Here is an 8229-nt window from a genome sequence, read left to right as displayed (position 1 = left end):
GACTGAAGGGTCCCAGGTTTGATTCCAGTCAAGGATACATGCCCAGGTTGCGGACACAATCCCCAGTGTGGGGCATGCAGGAGGCAGCCAATTAATGCTTCTCTCTCATCATTGACGTTTCTCTCTCTCTCCCTCTCCCTTCCTCTCTGAAATCAATAAAAATATTTTTTTAAAAAAAGAGGAATTCAGTTTAAAGATATACAAGTGAGGATGCCCAGCAGAGTATTGATTTTATGTGTCTAAAATTAAGAAGAGTGGTTAGTGCCAGAGACGTAAATATGGAAGTCACAAGCACATAGAGGGTGACTGGGACCTTGAGTATTAGATGAGTTTGCTTAAGAAGAATGAAGCCCAGCCTGTGTGACTCAGTGATTGAGCGTCAACCCATGAACCAGGAGGTTACCGTTCAATTCCCCGTCCGAGCTCATGCCCAGGTTGTGGGTTTGATCCCCAAGAGGGTGCGTGCAGAAGGCACGCCCAATGATTCTCTGTCATCATTAATGTTTCTATCCCTCTCTCCCTCTCCCTTCCTCTCTGAAATCAATAAAAATATATATTTAAAAAATTTGCCTGCTATATTTGGTCAAGCATTTACTAGTAATTAAGTCACCCCCAATGATTTCTCGGGCATATACGTCCCCGGGCCGGACATGCCCCACCCCTGCAGGGAAATAGGCACTCCGCCTTTCCCAGCCCCCTGCTGTCTTTATCCTCCTGACAGAGCACTTGCCACCAGCTGCCTTATTACAGCAACGTACGCATCACCTGCTTCCCTTCGCCAGACTGTGAGCACCTGCAAAGTGTAACTACCAAGAGCATGATCCCTAAGAAGCAGAGATAAAGGTGAACAAGAAACTCTCCCTGCCCTCGAGGAAGCCTAGCCACCATTCAGGGCGTCAGATAACCTGACTGGGATGTGAAAGTCCGGGGCCCCAGGGGTGGCGCTTTTGGGGGCAGCAGTTGCGGCCTCTTTAGCCCGGGGGCAGTGAAAACCAAGAGTTCACTCTAGGGCAGTGGTCAGCAAACTGCGGCTCCTTGAGTGTGGCTCTTCCACAAACTAGCATGTGCGGGCACGCATGTACAGTGCGATTGAAACTTCGTGGCCACACTCAAGGGGCCAAAGAGCCGCATGTGGCTCGCGAGCCGCAGTTTGCCGACCACTGCTCTAGGAGAAGGCAACCAGGGTTATGGGGTGAAGGGCAGGGAAAGGAAGCCGAGAAGTAATCAAAGGAGGGCAGAGGACCTGGGAGGGTGGCGTCACTCATGTTGGAGGACGCTTTTCTAGAATACTCCCAATACGGTGGCAAAGAGCACTGGTTACAGTTAACCATGTTCCGTATGGCCACACATCACACATTGAGCCTCACAGCAACCCAGGGAGGTAGGCACTAGTATGACCCTGTTTTACAGAGAGAAAACGATTCAGGCACCCCAGTAAACACACCTACAGAGAAATAAAGACTAGAACTCAAGCAGCTTGAGCTTACACTCTTTGTTTATCTATACTGATGAAAAGGTAATATGCTAATTAGACCGGGTCAACCGGCCATCTTCTGGACATCTGACTTCCTTCCGGACAAAGCCATGGCGGTGGGGGCCAAGGCAGAGGCAGTTAGGAGCGATCAGGCTGGCAGGGGAGAACAGTTAGGGGCGAGATCAGGCTGGCAGGGGAGGGCCGTTGGGGGCACTAGGCAGGCAGGCAGGTGAGTGGTTAGGAGCCAGTGGTCCTGGATTGTGAGAGGGATGTCTGACTGCCAGTTTAGGCCCGATCCCTAAACCGGCAGTCAGACATCCCTCGTGGGGTCCTGGATTAGAGAGGGTGCGGGACATCCTCCCCCATGCACAAATTTTGTGCACCAGGCCTCTAGTATGTGTATGCATGTGTGTGTGTGTGTGTGTGTGTGTGTGTGTGTGTGTGTATGTATATGTGTATATATATATATAATTTTTATTATTAATTTCAGAGAGGAAGGGAGAGGGAGAGATAGAAACATCAATGATGAAAGAGAATCATTGATCGGCTGCCTCCTGCATGTCCCACACTGGGGATGGAGCCCACAACCTGGGCATGTGCCTTGACTGGAATTGAACCCAGGACCCTTCAGTCTGCCGGCCAACACTCTATCCACCGAGCCACACTGGCGGGGCTGAGCTTGTACTCTTTTTTAAAAAAATAAATTTTATTGATTTTTTACAGAAAGGAAGGGAGAGGGATAGAGAGTTAGAAACATCGATGAGAGAGAAACATCAATCAGCTGCCTCCTGCACACTCCCTACTGGGGATGTGCCCACAACCAAGGTACATTCCCTTGACCGGAATCGAACTTGGGACCCTGAGTCCGCAGGCCGACGCTCTACCCACTGAGCCAAACTGTTCAGGGCATGAGCCTGTACTCTTACTCACCATGTTGTTGATCATAATACTACACTAAGTGTGCCAGCTCTATAGGCCTGATTCTGTGCCAGCTCTATAGGCCTGATGCTGTGCCAGCTCTATAGGCCTGATGCTGTACCAGCTCTACAGGCCTGAATCCTGTGAGGGCCCGGTGCTGTCCTAGGCTCTGGATGTGGCGCAGAGAAGCAGAGTCCTTCCCTCATGGAGCAGGTCAGCAGGCGGATGATGATCGGGCTGTGGAGGAGAATGGAGCAAGGTAAGGCCTCATGAACCACAGGGGCAGCCTCTCGGAGGAGGCGACCATTTAAGTAGAGATCTGAAGGGAGAGAGGAGCCAAGAGGACATGGCAGGGGACAGGGGACGGGGGTGGGGGATGGGGGGTGGGGGTGGCAAGAACTTTCCAGGCAGAGGAAACAGCAAGTGCAAAAGCCGTAAGGGGTGCATGTGCCTGGTGTGTTCCAGGAACTGAAAGGAGCTCAAAGCAGTAGAACACAATGAAGGGGAGAGAGAGAGGCAAGAGACAAGATCAGAAAGACGTGGAAAGACTTCCAGGACTAATTTAAGTGAAAAAAGATGGAAGGGTCAGGCACCATCACATTGAGTAAAGAAAACATGTGTGTCTACATCCATATATAGACATATATGTCTATGTTATGTGTGTCTATATATGGACATATATGTTATATATGTCTATATATGTGCTTGTTTATCTTCTGAAATATCAGATAACAAATTTTCCAGTGATTACCTTTTTATTTTATATTCTTCCATTCTTAAAAATTTTTACCTTGCATTTATTATTTTTTAAAATGTGTTTTTATTGAGTTCAGAGAGGAAGGGAGAGGAAGAGATAGAAACATCAATGATGAGAGAGAATCATTAATCAGCTGCCTCCTGCACAACCTCTACTGGGGATCGAGCCCGCAACCCAGGCATGTGCCCTGACTGGGAATCGAACCATGACCTCCTGGTTCATAGGTCGACACTCAACTATTGAGCCATGCCAGTCAGGCTATTATTTTTATAATAATCAAAACATAGCTTTAAAATGAAAAGTCTTAACCATATGTTGGGGCTCCAGCTAAAGTCCTTCTCTCCCCCTTTACAGCTGAGCTTCTCGAAGAGTTGACTCCACTTTCCTCCCTTGCCCTCTCCATTTCCCCTCAGCCAAGAACATGCTGACTTCCGACCACCTTTCCCAGCAACTTCTCTTGCTGAGACCTTCGGTGACTCCCCAGGACTATGAGGAACACTCTTCAGTCCTTCTGCTTCTCGACCTCCTGTTACATGTGACGTTGCTGACAGCTCCTCTGTCTGAAACTCTCTCTCCTTTGGTTTCCCTCTTGCCCCATTTCTTGCCCCTTCATTGGCTCCTTTTTGTTAGCCCACCCAATAGACCTGGGTTTCTACTGGTTCTGTTCTTGACTCCTTGGCCTCTGTGTACTACACACACTCTTTCTCTGTGGCCTTATTCATGCCCATGGTTTTGAGACAGTATAGGGACGTGGGTCAGGGAATGGAAAAATACTGGGTGACCAGGAAGCCAAGTTAAGACCAGGTGGCCAGAAGATGTGGAAACCACAGTTTTGCATGCACAGTTGGTCAAGATTTGGCCCCTATTAGACTTTCCTGGGTTTTCAATAATAAGCAACACTGCCATCTTGCCCCAACAGCACCAGTATGCATTTAGTTGCCAAGCAACCTGACAGAAGGAGGAAGTAACCCCACCCTGACATAGAAAATTCCACTCCCTGAACCCTTCACAAGCCTGCTTCATCCCAGCTTATAAAAGCAGCCAAGCAAAGCCAGCCCAGGAGCCAGTTCAGAGGACCTTTCATCCCTCTGTGCTGCCTCCCTGGTCCTCGAGTATAGCTCAATAAAATCTATCTGGAAAATTCTCTGGGGGTTCCTCTTGATTTCTTTTTTTTAAAAAAATACATCTTTATTGATTTCAGAGAGGAAGGGAGAGGGAGAGAGATAGAAACATCAATAATGAGAGAGAATCATTGATTGGCTGCCTCCTGCACACCCCCTACTGGGGATCGAGCTCGCAACCTGGGCATATGCCCTTGGCCAGAATCAAACCTGGGACCCTTCAGTCCTCAGGCTGACGCTCTACCCACTGAGCCAAACTAGCTAGGGCCCTCTTGATTTCTCTATTGGGGAACCCAAGAACCCCAACACTGGTAAGAGTTTCAACTACCATATCTCTGTTTCCAAGTCCCAGATCTATATTTTTAGCCTTTTCTTCTGGGCTCCAGTCCAATCTATACAGGTGCCCATTAGACAGTTCCACTTGCAGATTTCACAGGCGCCTCAAACTCAACTGTTTCAAAACCTAACTCATCATTTCCCAAGGAAAACATCTTCTTGGTCCTGTTGTCCTTTTTGTAGTTGGTGATATCACCAACTGCTTGATCGACCCCAGCTGGCAACCTGAGAAAAGTCCCACATCTAAATGGACACCAAAAGTCATTCCAGCTGCTAAGTAGCTCTGAAAGCCATCTTCATTCCTACGTCTTCACGGCCCCTGCACCCAGCATTTGGACCACTGCATATGGGGGTGGTCAGACATATCCTACCTGCATTTTCTGCCTCTAGTCTTACCATCAGCTTGCTTTCTTATGCTTAGTTGCCACAGTGATGTGGCACAAATCCCATCATCAATCCCTGTTTGAAATCTTTCAGTTTTTTCCCTGCCTTTCTAGGATAAAATTCAAATTCCTTAATATGATCTGGCCACATCTTTTTTTCTTTTTTTAATATATTTTATTGATTTTTTTTTTTTTTTACAGAGAGGAAGGGAGAGGGATAGAGAGCTAGAAACATCAATGAGAGAGAAACATCAATCAGCTGCTTCCTGCACACTCCCTACTGGGGATGTGCCCGCAACCAACCTGGGACCCTTCAGTCCACAGACCGACGCTCTATCCACTGAGCCAAACCGGTCAGGGCCTGGCCACATCGTTGGACGCTTTCCCACATGCACCTTATGTTTAAGCCACAATGAAGTACTCTGTTTCTCAAAGCCCTTCTCTTTCTCATGTTTTTGTGAACGTTTGTGACAGCACCTTGGCATCTCCAGCTCTAACATAATAACTGGCACAGAGTTAATGTTCAATAAGTAAAAGGACAGAAAACCACCAGGCACAGAGGTGGATGACAAGGACTACTCTAAGAGTACAATTTAATGTTTCTTATTGATTTTAGAGAGAGGAAGGGAGAGGGAGAGAGAGAGAGAAACATCAACATCTCGATTGGCTGCCTCCTGCATGTCCCCTACTGGGGAACTGGGGATTAAGTGGGAAACCCGGGCATGTGCCCTGACCAGGATCAAAACATGACCTCCTGGTTTATGGTTCATGGTTCGACACGCAACCACTGAGCCACACCAGCTGGGCTAAGAGTACAATTTACAGATAACTAGAAAGAGAGAGAAAGGAAATTCTTTAGTGCAACATTTCCTTCAAGCTTGTACCAGGTGAAACAGTAATAATCAAATAATTATTATTCCTGTCATTTTTCTCTTTGAGAGATGTGAATTTTGCTCATTGGTATAATTTCATGGAGACAATTTAACTGATTTTAAATAAAATGTGAAAACAAAACAAACAAACAAAAACAAACCAGCCCAGCCTATGTGATTGCCAAGTCCTCTGACAAAACAAGACCCCTTGGGTATGAATCTCAAGGTCCCAGAGTGCAGCTGGGAGGGTCATTTACCCTGCAGACATTCCCTGTGCTGGAGCAGATGCTACCCAGTGACACACAGGGCCTGCTCTGCAGGAGCTCATGGCCCCCAAACCATTGCGTCTTTGCCTTTGACCAGGACTGCCCCCAGCTGTCCACGTTGGGATGAGTATTTACAGTCCTTTTAGTCACAGGTAGAGCTACACCTAATTCCGTGGGAGGGCAGAAGCACACGCTCACGGGTTCAGGGCAGTCGCAAATGCAGCCAGTGCTTACCTAATGGAAGGGGTGCCTTTGGAGAAGGATAGTAGAGTGGCCCTTCCTTCCCCACGAAAAAGCAGCACCGAAGAACTGGAGCAGCACTCTCTTCAGGGGCGACCGCGCCTTCCCATGGGGAAGTTGAAGTGACAGCCACCGCATTTCCTCAGCTGGGGGACGTCTGGGATTCCTAACGCTATGTTTTCCCCTGGAGGCCTGTTTGGAGAAAGGAAACGGACGGTCTGAGAGCGGGTATCTTGGCCAGTGACTATGGAAATCCCTGGGTGGTAAGTGTTTCTACCTGCTTAGATTATGTCATTCAATCTTCATAATAATCCTATGAAGTTTCTATTAATATCCTTATTTTTGCAAATGAGGAGCAGAAGGAGCCAAGGTGCTTGGTTGAAGACTACATAGCTACAATTATCGGCCCTGCGATTCAAGCCCAGATTTGTGACTGCGCCCACGTAGATGCCACCACAATACTGGTTTGCCATGAGATGTCTTTCCAGGGAGGGGAAGAGGGAATGAACATATAGAGGTCCCTTCAAACCAGAAGTAATTCATGAGTTTGCAGAAAGGGGCAAAATTTGGGGTTCCCTTCTTAAACGTCTCCTCTTGTCATTTGAAAAAAATTAAAATATGGCTGGCAAAGCTCAAGAAGCTAAAAAAATCTTTTTGGGGGGAAGTTTGGGGAAAGAGGCACTGAAACACTGCTGGGGTCTGAAGTCGTACAAGCTTTACAGGGAACAACTAGTCAACATCTATCAAAACTCAAATGTGCATCCCTCACAATTCCACTCCAGATGAATTTGCTAAATTATATATATTCAAGGTTATGCACTGCAGCATTGTTGTTTACTATTTATTTTATTTAAAAAATATTTCTATTAATTTAAGAGAGGGAGAGAGAGACAGAAACATCAATGATGAGACCTAGCCAGTTTGGCTCAGTGGATAGAGCGCCGGCCTGCAGACCAAAGGGTCCTGGGTTCGATTGCGGTCAAGGGCACGTACCTTGGTTGCAGGCTCCTCCTCAGGCCCAAAGCCTGGTCAGGGCTCATGCAGGTGGCAACCAATTGATGTGTTTCTCTCACATCGATGTTTCTCTCTGTCTCTCCCTCTCTCTTCCACTCTCCCTAAAAATCAATGGAAAAAATATTCTCAGGTGAGAATTAAAGAGAAAGAAAGAAAGAAAGAAAGAAAGAAAGAAAGAAAGAAAGAAAGAAAGAAAGAAAGAAAGAAAGACCAATGATGAGAGAGAATCATGGATTGGCTGCCTCCTGCACACCGCAATCCGGGCATGTGCCCTTGACCAGAATCAAACCTGGGACTCTTCAGCCCGCAGGCCAAAGCTCTATCCACTGGGCAAACTGGCTAGGGCCAGCATTGTTTAAAACAGCAAATGTTTGGAAACTACTTAAGTGCCTACCAATCGAGAACTGGTTCCATAGACTCTGCTGCTGTCTGTCCCCTGCAGGAAATGCTGAGTACCGGTAAGAATGATTTCCAAGAAAGATCCAGGAAGTAGGTTCAATATTATTTCATTTATGGAAAAACTTCTGTATGTATTTGCTTGAATAGACACCGGCTATCTCTAGAAGAATATACAGGAGGCTGATAACATTAGTTGCCCCCAAGAAAGGGTAAAATATGACTGGGGGAGAGGAGGGTCATTCAGAACAAGATTGGAGTCAAACTTTAATTCCTTTACATTTTTAACTGAATAGAGTCCAGTGATGGCAAACCTTTTGAGCTCGGCGTGTCAGCATTTTGAAAAACCCTAACTTAACTCTGGTGCCGTGTCATATATAGAAATTTTTTGATATTTGCAACCATAGTAAAACAAAGATTTATATATATATATATATATATATATATATATA

This window comes from Myotis lucifugus, unplaced genomic scaffold, assembly GCF_000147115.1.
Source record: "Myotis lucifugus unplaced genomic scaffold, Myoluc2.0 scaffold_561, whole genome shotgun sequence".
In the NCBI taxonomy this organism is placed as follows: Eukaryota; Metazoa; Chordata; class Mammalia; order Chiroptera; family Vespertilionidae; genus Myotis; species Myotis lucifugus.
This window is presented reverse-complemented; position numbering follows the sequence as displayed.